The sequence below is a fragment of the Nylanderia fulva genome, unplaced genomic scaffold (assembly GCF_048542155.1).
Source record: "Nylanderia fulva isolate GAGA-0341 unplaced genomic scaffold, ASM4854215v1 Scaffold274, whole genome shotgun sequence".
Taxonomy (NCBI): Eukaryota; Metazoa; Arthropoda; class Insecta; order Hymenoptera; family Formicidae; genus Nylanderia; species Nylanderia fulva.
The window spans coordinates 18,035-28,685 of NW_028190341.1; positions in this window are offsets into that span (position 1 = coordinate 18,035).

The following is a 10,651-nucleotide window of genomic DNA, read 5'->3' on the forward strand; positions in this document are numbered from 1 at the left end:
ACCAGGGGCAAAGTGTGTCGGTAAGGGGCAAAGTCTATCGCACGAAGATGGCGGTCTCTTCTTTAGGCATGTAGCATTCATCATCCACACCTTTCATTTACACTCTACACTTTTATTACACCTTACACTTTTCACTACATTTTTACACTTTTTACATCTTTATACATTTGTAATAACTTCAATTCATTAATATACATAATGTTTTTAAGAAAAATCAATATTTCCATAACAACACATTCATTCATTTATTTGTTACATATTAATTCTTTTTGTTCTTTCGCTTTATACTTTCAATGAATAAACATTACTTTTTCGAAGATCTGGTGAATTTATTTATAAGTCGCTACATTTTTGGTGACCCCGACGTGATATTAAACCCGACGTAATATTAAAGCCGACGTGATATTAAAGCCGACGTGATATTAAAGCCGACGCATTTTAAAGGCTGATGCGGAATAAGTGCCAAGTGATCGTCGTATTTGAAGTCTGCGAAATATTATCATCGCTTAGAAGAATTGCTGGATATTCTGATTTTTAAGAGATTCATTCTCCGGATCTTTGAAACATCAGAGGCGGATTAGTCCTTCACGGAAATTCTCAAATCATTTTATCGGATTCCTGGAACAAGAGGAAAATGCCAATCGATAGATCACCAGTTAGACCCTGTTCGGATACACAGATTGATATGGATTTGGCGAGCGGATCAAATCAGGTTGGATCAGAAAATATTAATATTTTACCTTCTCAAACTGGACATCAGGTGAGTGATCCTATGTTACAAATTCACTCAAATGAGTTTCGTTTATTAAAACTACCGACTTTCTGGCATAAACAACCTAAACTCTGGTTTGCTTCTATTGAAAGTGAGTTTACGGTTTATCGAATTCGATCAGATGATATTAAATATAGTTCTGTCATTCGTCATCTTGATGAACAAGCCTTAGTAAACATATCTGAAGTCATTGAAAATCCACCTGAAACAGATAAATATAATTATTTAAAGAAAATATTAATAAATCGCTTTACGGATTCAGAGGAAAAACGTTTGAGACAAATATTAGCTGGAATTGAACTTAATGATAAAAAGCCTTCGGAATTACTTCGAGAAATTCGTCATTTATCTGGAGGATCTTTAGCAGATAGTGTTTTGCAAATGATTTGGCTTCAACGCTTACCACATAGAATTCAAACGACTTTAGCCGTAGTAGAAGATGTTCCTCTTGTTAAACTTGCGGAATTAGCCGATAAAATTGCTGATCGGGACGGCGGTTTGCAAGTCGCGGAAGTTTCCAATAGTGCAAGTAATAAATCTTCGGATTTCGCGGATTTGCTACGAAGAATCGAAGCTCTTCAAGTTTCTCGTCGTCGAGATCGTTCCAAAAGCCGGTCTAGAGAGAATAGAAGATTTAGATCGTTATCGCATAACAAAGACAAATCAAATAAAGATATTAAAGATACATCAATTTGTTTTTACCATAAGAAGTTTGGTGATAAGGCTAAACGATGTACTTTACCTTGTTCTATGTCCAAAACATTCTTGGCTTCACAGGAAAACTAAAAACGCCGCTTAAGACTGAGGCTGCTTACGACGGTGTTTCTAACAATCGCCTCATTATTTTCGACAGACATTCAAATTTGAATTTTCTTGTCGATACGGGCGCTGATATATCGTTGTTACCTAAAAAGGTTTTATTGAAGCCGTGGCATACTAATTTAAAACTTTTTGCCGCAAATGGTACTCAAATTAATACTTACGGTTCTAAAACTTTAATTTTGAACCTCGGTTTAAGGAGAGAATTCAAATGGAAACTTTGTGTCGCGGATATTCAACGTCCTATTTTAGGCGCCGATTTCCTTTGTCATTTTAATTTCCTAATTGACATTAAAAACAAGAAATTGATTGATAATGTTACCGGTCTTATGAATACTGGAAAAATTCAAGAAGTTGCACATTTGTCAATTTTTACCACATCTCCTGATTCTGTGTACCACAAATTTTTAACCGAATTTCCAGGACTCACCCGTTTTTCTCCAATTTCCTCGGTAAAAACACATGGTGTTGAACATCATATCGTTACGGAAGGTTCTCCTAAATTTTCGACTCCCAGAAGACTTACTCCTGAGAAACTTAAATGTGCCAAGGAAGAATTCAAGTCTATGATGGAGCAAGGAATTTGCAGGCCTTCAAGCAGCTCCTGGGCAGCCCCTCTACATATGGTACCTAAAAAGGAACAAAATGCTTGGAGACTGTGTGGTGATTATCGTGCACTCAATTCAGTGACTATCCCGGATCGTTATCCCTTACCTCATATTCAAGATTTTTCTTCTTCACTTTTTGGTAAGAATATCTTTTCTAAAATCGACTTAGTTAAAGCGTACTATCAAGTACCCGTCGCTAAAGAAGATATTCACAAAACAGCTGTCACTACTCCATTTGGGCTTTTTGAATTTGTCGTAATGCCTTTCGGTTTACGAAACGCAGCCCAAACTTTTCAACGGCTCATGAACTCTTTACTTAATGATTTGAGTTTTGCCTTTTGTTATCTTGATGACATTCTTATTGCTTCTAAAGATGAGAAAGAACATATTGCTCACTTACGCATTATTTTTGATCGTCTTCAACAAGCTGGAATGACAATCAATGTCGCTAAATGTCTTTTCGGTCAAAGCGAGATTTCTTTTCTTGGTTACTTAGTTTCTAACCAAGGAGTTAAACCTACATCCGAAAAAGTGAAATCAATTATTGATTATCCTAAACCTAAGACACTTCATGAATTACGCAGATTCTTAGGAATTATCAATTATTATCGTCGCTGTCTCAAGGATGCTGCAAATCATCAAGCTCTGTTAACAGAATATTTAAAGGACAGTCGCAAGAGGGATAGAAGAATTATTTCTTGGACTAAAGAAGCGGAATTAGCTTTCGAGTCATGTAAAGAAGAACTTTTACAAGTTACTACCCTTTCTCATCCTGCTCCTCATGCTCCTCTTATTTTAACTTGTGATGCTTCTGACTTTGCTGTTGGTGCATCACTTGAACAGTCTATTGACGACGATATCAAACCAATAGCATTTTTCTCAAAGAAACTAGACAAAGCTCAAAGAAATTATAGCACTTATGATAGAGAACTTCTTAGCATTTATTTGGCTATTAAACATTTCAGGCATTTTGTTGAAGGAAGACAATTGATTATCAGAACTGATCATAAACCTTTGATTTTTGCTTTCCGTCAGAAATTGGATAAAGCGTCACCAAGACAGATCAGACAATTGGACTTTATTGCTCAATTCTCTACAAATATTACCTATATTTCTGGAAAAATGAATTCAGTTGCTGATGCTCTGTCAAGAATTGAATCTATTTCAATGCCTATTATAGTTTCTTTAGAAGAACTTGCTAATTATCAGAAAGAAGATGAAGAACTTCAAGTTTTACTTTCTTCAAATTCTTCACTTCTGTTGAAGAAACTTATTCTTTCAGGATCAACCATACCTATTTATTGTGATTGCTCTTCGGAATTAATTCGTCCATATGTTCCTAAACTCTTACGCAAGAGAATTTTTGATGTTGTTCATGGACTCGCTCACCCCAGCGGCAGATTGACATCTAAACAATTACTACTGAAATTCATTTGGCCTTCTTTGAAGAAAGATGTGAAGGAATGGACTCGAACTTGTCTTCCATGTCAACGTGCGAAGATTTCAAGACACACCAAGAATTCTCCAATTAAGATTGCAATTCCTGATCAACGCTTTCAGCATGTGCATTTAGACATTGTTGGACCACTTCCTATTTGTCAAAATTACCGTTATTGTCTTACTATGATTGATCGTTTTTCCAGATGGCCTGAAGCTGTTCCTATTTCTGAGATTTCTGCTGAAACTATTTCTACAACATTTTATTCACATTGGGTAGCACGTTTTGGTTCTCCTATCAGCATTACAACAGATCAAGGTCCTCAGTTTGAAGCAGCTTTATTCAAAGCTTTAACAAACCTAATTGGATGCCAAAGGATTAGAACTTCTGCTTATCATCCTGCTTCAAATGGAATTCTGGAAAGATGGCATAGGACTTTGAAAGCAGCGATTATGTGCCACGAAACAACCAACTGGGTAGAATCTTTACCTTCAGTTCTTTTGGGATTACGTTCGTGTTTCAAAGAAGATTTAAAAGCTTCACCTGCAGAACTTCTTTATGGATCCACTCTTCGTATTCCTGGAGAATTTTTCATTGAAGAAGATTTTCCTGCAGATCCTGAAATCTTTCTTGAAAAACACAGGATTCATATGAGGAATATCAGATCATCTCCTACAAGTCATCATTGCAAAAGATCACCTTTTGTTCACAAGAATCTTTTTGATTGTACTCATGTTTGGATTCGAGAAGATACTGTTAGGAAGTCACTACAACCTCCTTATTCTGGCCCTTTTCCTATTGAGAAACGTATCTCTGATCATTTATTTGCAGTTAATGTTTCAGGAAGAGTTGTCAATATTTCGACAGAACGTCTCAAGCCAGCCTTCATTCCTAGAACTTCAGATTCTACTGAACTTTCTACCAGATCTTCAGCTCCTGTTCCTGCTATTTCAACTCCTGTTCCTGCTACTTCAGCTCCTGTTCCTGCTACTTCAGCTCCTGTTTCTGCTACTTCAAATCCTTCTTCTTCTGCTACTGTTGGAAAAGCTTTACGCACCTACCCACCAAAGAAGAAGAAAGTCCATTTCGCAACGAATATCGTCACTTGGGGGGGAGTACTGTAGCATTCATCATCCACACCTTTCATTTACACTCTACACTTTTATTACACCTTACACTTTTCACTACACTTTTACACTTTTTACATCTTTATACCAGAGAGAAAGATGAGAGCGGCCAGGCCGGCGTTTTGGCTGTTACCGTTTTTACGGGACTGCTTGAAGCGCCCCTCGCACCCGTTTTTAATATCGGAACTAACTGCACACCCATTTTCTGGCAGGGTCGATAAAGTTTGTATTTGGTGCGAGTCCGTGCTACGCCCATAATTTTCGTGTTAACACAGTATCCCGTATTCATTCTGTATACGTGCGATCTTTTCTCTTTATTTATATATATATATATATATATGTATTTATATAATTTGTATAAAAACTAAAATATAATTATTAAAATATATATATATATATGTATATGTGTAATGAAATATATAAATCTTATTTTAATTAAAATAAAAAGAACGATTAATTGTTCGACCACCTGGATTTTGGAATGTAATTTTTAATATATATTATATTATATTTAATATTTATCGCCGCTTCTATTAATATGAAGTGCAATGTCAACGTGCAATAATGTACAGTTATTTAAAGTTTCCATGCCTAATGTATCATGCCGGTATAAAAGAACGTCAAGTAGCATGCGTAGCCGAGCAACTAAGATGACGAGCTGAAATCGTGGACATTTCAAGTTCAAACCCCTGCATTTTCAGATTTTTTTTTCACTTTTTTCAAATAAGTTATTATGTGTATAAATGTGTAATAATCAATATATCATTATTTGATAATTTTTTTTGTAATGGAACAAAATAAATTATTTTTTAATTCTGCAAGGAATTTAATTATTAATGCAAACGCCCACACACATAATTTGGATATTCAATTTTTTTTAGTTCATATGTTTCTTGCAATCTGTATACGACAATCAGTCCACTCGCTGTGCCACAGATTGCATCGCATAATACGCTCAGAGTTATAATACGATAGAGATCGCTTTACGCTGTTTTTCCTTGAAATAAATAAATTTTACGTGTTGTGTACGCGTGTTTAGTATATTTGTTTCTTTCATATTAATTTTAACTATAATTAGTTTTTTAATTAAGATTATTTTAGTGTTAGTTGTTTATTTGTTAGTGTCCTGTTTTCTTTAATTTCGCATTTTTTAATTTTCTTTTTTTTTTGGTGTTGGTGCTAATTATTATTTTTATTTTACAATGTCGAGTAAACACCGGTTTTACGATAAATGTGTGTATTTAAATTGCACAAATATTAGGACAAAAGATGGAAAACGTTTATTTCGATTTCCATTACAAACGGGTGCGAGACATGATTTATGGTTACGCAATAGTGGTGAGTTTATAAAATTGATTTACTTATTTATATCAATATATAATATATATTGATATGATATATGAAACAAATATATATATATATTCTTTGTTTTTTTTAATAAAATATGTCAGATATTATGTATGTTTACGTATGGATTACGTTGAAGTGTTTCTTTGCCGCGTTTTTCTGATCTCGCCGAACGGTTCGCGAATCCTGTGCGAATAAAAAACGATGCGCGTGTGTGTGCGTGCGATTGTGATGATCAGTTTCAGTTCGTCTTCAACGCTTGACGAGAGAAGAGGTCCCGAACTGCTGTAAGTTTATAAAAACATATTTTTGTATAACACATTAGAACGATTTTATATTATTTTTTTTGTCTAGAAAACGTTATATTAATAACCGTTATGAAAACGATCTCGACGACGGTCGTCACCGGCATCGTCGCCGTCGTCAAGATCGTTTTCATAACGGTTATTAATATAACGTTTTCTAGACAAAAAAAATAATATAAAATCGTTCTAATGTGTTATACAAAAATATGTTTTTATAAACTTACAGCAGTTCGGGACCTCTTCTCTCGTCAAGCGTTGAAGACGAACTGAAACTGATCATCACAATCGCACGCACACACACACGCGCATCGTTTTTTATTCGCACAGGATTCGCGAACCGTTCGGCGAGATCAGAAAAACGCGGCAAAGAAACACTTCAACGTAATCCATACGTAAACATACATAATATCTGACATATTTTATTAAAAAAAACAAAGAATATATATATATATATTTGTTTCATATATCATATCAATATATATTATATATTGATATAAATAAGTAAATCAATTTTATAAACTCACCACTATTGCGTAACCATAAATCATGTCTCGCACCCGTTTGTAATGGAAATCGAAATAAACGTTTTCCATCTTTTGTCCTAATATTTGTGCAATTTAAATACACACATTTATCGTAAAACCGGTGTTTACTCGACATTGTAAAATAAAAATAATAATTAGCACCAACACCAAAAAAAAAGAAAATTAAAAAATGCGAAATTAAAGAAAACAGGACACTAACAAATAAACAACTAACACTAAAATAATCTTAATTAAAAAACTAATTATAGTTAAAATTAATATGAAAGAAACAAATATACTAAACACGCGTACACAACACGTAAAATTTATTTATTTCAAGGAAAAACAGCGTAAAGCGATCTCTATCGTATTATAACTCTGAGCGTATTATGCGATGCAATCTGTGGCACAGCGAGTGGACTGATTGTCGTATACAGATTGCAAGAAACATTTGAACTAAAAAAAATTGAATATCTAAATTATGTGTGTGGGCGTTTGCATTAATAATTAAATTCCTTGCAGAATTAAAAAATAATTTATTTTGTTCCATTACAAAAAAAATTATCAAATAATGATATATTGATTATTACACATTTATACACATAATAACTTATTTGAAAAAAGTGAAAAAAAAATCTGAAAAAGGCAGGGGTTTGAACTTGAAATGTCCACGATTTCAGCTCGTCATCTTAGTTGCTCGGCTACGCATGCTACTTGACGTTCTTTTATACCGGCATGATACATTAGGCATGGAAACTTTAAATAATTGTACATTATTGCACGTTGACATTGCACTTCATATTAATAGAAGCGGCGATAAATATTAAATATAATATAATATATATTAAAAATTACATTCCAAAATCCAGGTGGTCGAACAATTAATCGTTCTTTTTATTTTAATTAAAATAAGATTTATATATAAATTAATACAATTGTCGCTCGTATATTGAAAACAAAGTGATAAATATAAGGCCAACTTATCGAGCTGAATATTCGAGATGTTCAGTCAACTACCATTTATTACATGTATAAATTATAAAACTACAGTCATTATATTAAAACTAACGCAAATTACAATCATTCTATAAACGTTTTGACCGCACGCGGTCTTCTTCAGTATAATTATTGAAATATAAATTCTTACAATTCACATAATATTGAAATTTAATTATAGTTATTCAGAATCAAGAGTTTTTGAGTAATTAACGCGTGTTTCAATCCGTCCTGTCCAACAATGTTCGCCTCGATATGATCCCTGATTTTGTTCAGATCTCGGATAGTTTCATCGTTAATATGCGAGAAATTAACCCGTTCCGTAGGCGCTGCGATTTATAAAAAATTACCGATCAACGCATGTCCAAATTATAATATGTATTCCCTACAACTGGTAGTATGCTTACCTATCATCGTTCTTCTTGATAATTTTGCTACTTATTAACAGTTATTAAGGATGACACATAACAAACCAACAATACAGAAAGACAGCTCATTTTAAACTCTACTTGATCGGAGAGCGTGCGTGTTTATATATGATCTAATATCTATGTTTTACTCGTTAATGTCCTATTTGTCCTATTATTATTTCTTGTTCGCTAATATATCCAAAATATCAAAATACGACTCGCTAAGTAACTCAGTATCTTTGTTTAAATTTAGTCCATTTTTTTGTTCCTTGATATGTAGCATCTCAGAAATGAGTCTTTTATAATAATTATTTTCGTTGTCCATGATCTTAACATTGTCCCAATTAAAAGTATGATGTTCATTTATTATGTGTTCAGAAATTACTGAATGTTTCGTTGAGTCCAACCTAATATTATTTTTATGTTCTTTTATTCGCGTCTGCAATTGCCTCTTTGTTTGGCCTACATAAGATGCATTACAATTATTGCAACTGATCTTATAAACCACATTCGAATTGCATGGATGTTTAGTTTTATCTTTCTGCGCTTTAATAATATTATCCAGTTTGTTGAGACATCTATACCCTACCATACAATTTTTATTTTTTACCGAGGAAACAATCATTTCTGAGATCCCATCTATATACGGAATGACAAAGAATTTTTTATTGACCGAGTCATTTCTTATACTTTTTGTTCTTTCTATGTTGGCCTGTCTCTCTATAATGCTCCCCTTAGATATGATGTGTTCTATCCGATGATTAATTTTGTTAAAAATCAGATCAAGAGGGTAACCATTGCTTCTGAGTATATTAATAATTAACTCCAAATTTTTATTAAAAAATAGTGGATGTGATAGCAATAGACATCTGTCTACAAGGTTATATATTATTCCTATTTTGTGGCATAGTGGGTGGTTTGAATAAAATGATAACGTCCTTCCTGAGAAGGTTTCTTTTTGATACCAGTCTATATATATTTTGTTATTAATAATTTTAAGTGATAAATCTAAGAAATTCAAGCTATGGTTAACCTCTTGTTCGACCGTGAATTTAAGTCTTTCATGATAGTTGTTAAAATTATTCACAATCTGAGTCATATTAGTCATAGAGGTGGCCACTATTATGTCATCCACATAACGAAAATAAAACAAACATTCCAAATTCAACGCTTTCAGAACTGTATCCTCAAGATCTTGCATAACCAGGTCTGCAATAATTGGTGATAACGGTGACCCCATAGGGGTCCCAAACGTCTGTTTATAAATTATGTCATCAAATGTAAAATATGTAGAAGTCAATATGAATTTTATACCCCCCAAAAATTCGTTTTTCGGTATTTTAGTATTTATTCCAATGTGATCCCATCTATCGTTAGATACTAAGATTTATATATTTCATTACACATATACATATATATATATATTTTAATAATTATATTTTAGTTTTTATACAAATTATATAAATACATATATATATATATATATATATATATATATATAAATAAAGAGAAAAGATCGCACATATACAGAATGAATACGTGATACTGTGTTAACATGAAAATTATGGGCGTAGCACGGACTCGCACCAAATACAAACTTTATCGACCCTGCCAGAAAATGGGTGTGCAGTTAGTTCCGATATTAAAAACGGGTGCGAGGGGCGCTTCAAGCAGTCCCGTAAAAACGGTAACAGCCAAAACGCCGGCCTGGCCGCTCTCATCTTTCTCTCTGTTTATACATTTGTAATAACTTCAATTCATTAATATACATAATGTTTTTAAGAAAAATCAATATTTCCATAACAACACATTCATTCATTTATTTGTTACATATTAATTCTTTTTGTTCTTTTGCTTTAAGGTGCCTACTGATGGACGCGGCAAGTTGCCGCGCGCGGCAGTTCAGAAAGAACTAGATCTAGGGGCTTCTGAAACTGATGCCGCTTGCCGCGTCTGCCGCGCGAATTCGGCGTCATCGCGTTTGTCGCGAAACAATATAACCTCAATTCCTCAGTATCTCAGTTATCAGTTTAAATAATCAATATATCATGTCTGCAAAAATGAAAATTTATGAGTGGTCAATGCAGTGCAGTCAGGAACAGAATGTAGAAGCAGACCGACGTGACAAGTTGCTCGGATCATTAGCTATGTTATTAGCTGCAAAAAACAGACGGATCAACAAAAAGAAGCGTTTCTGGGTTGCTCCAATTTTTAAAAAACGCTGTGAGCATGGTTTTTACCATGCCTTGCTGCCAACACTTAAATTGGAAGATCTGCGGTTCCATAATTATTTTCGGATGTCAAC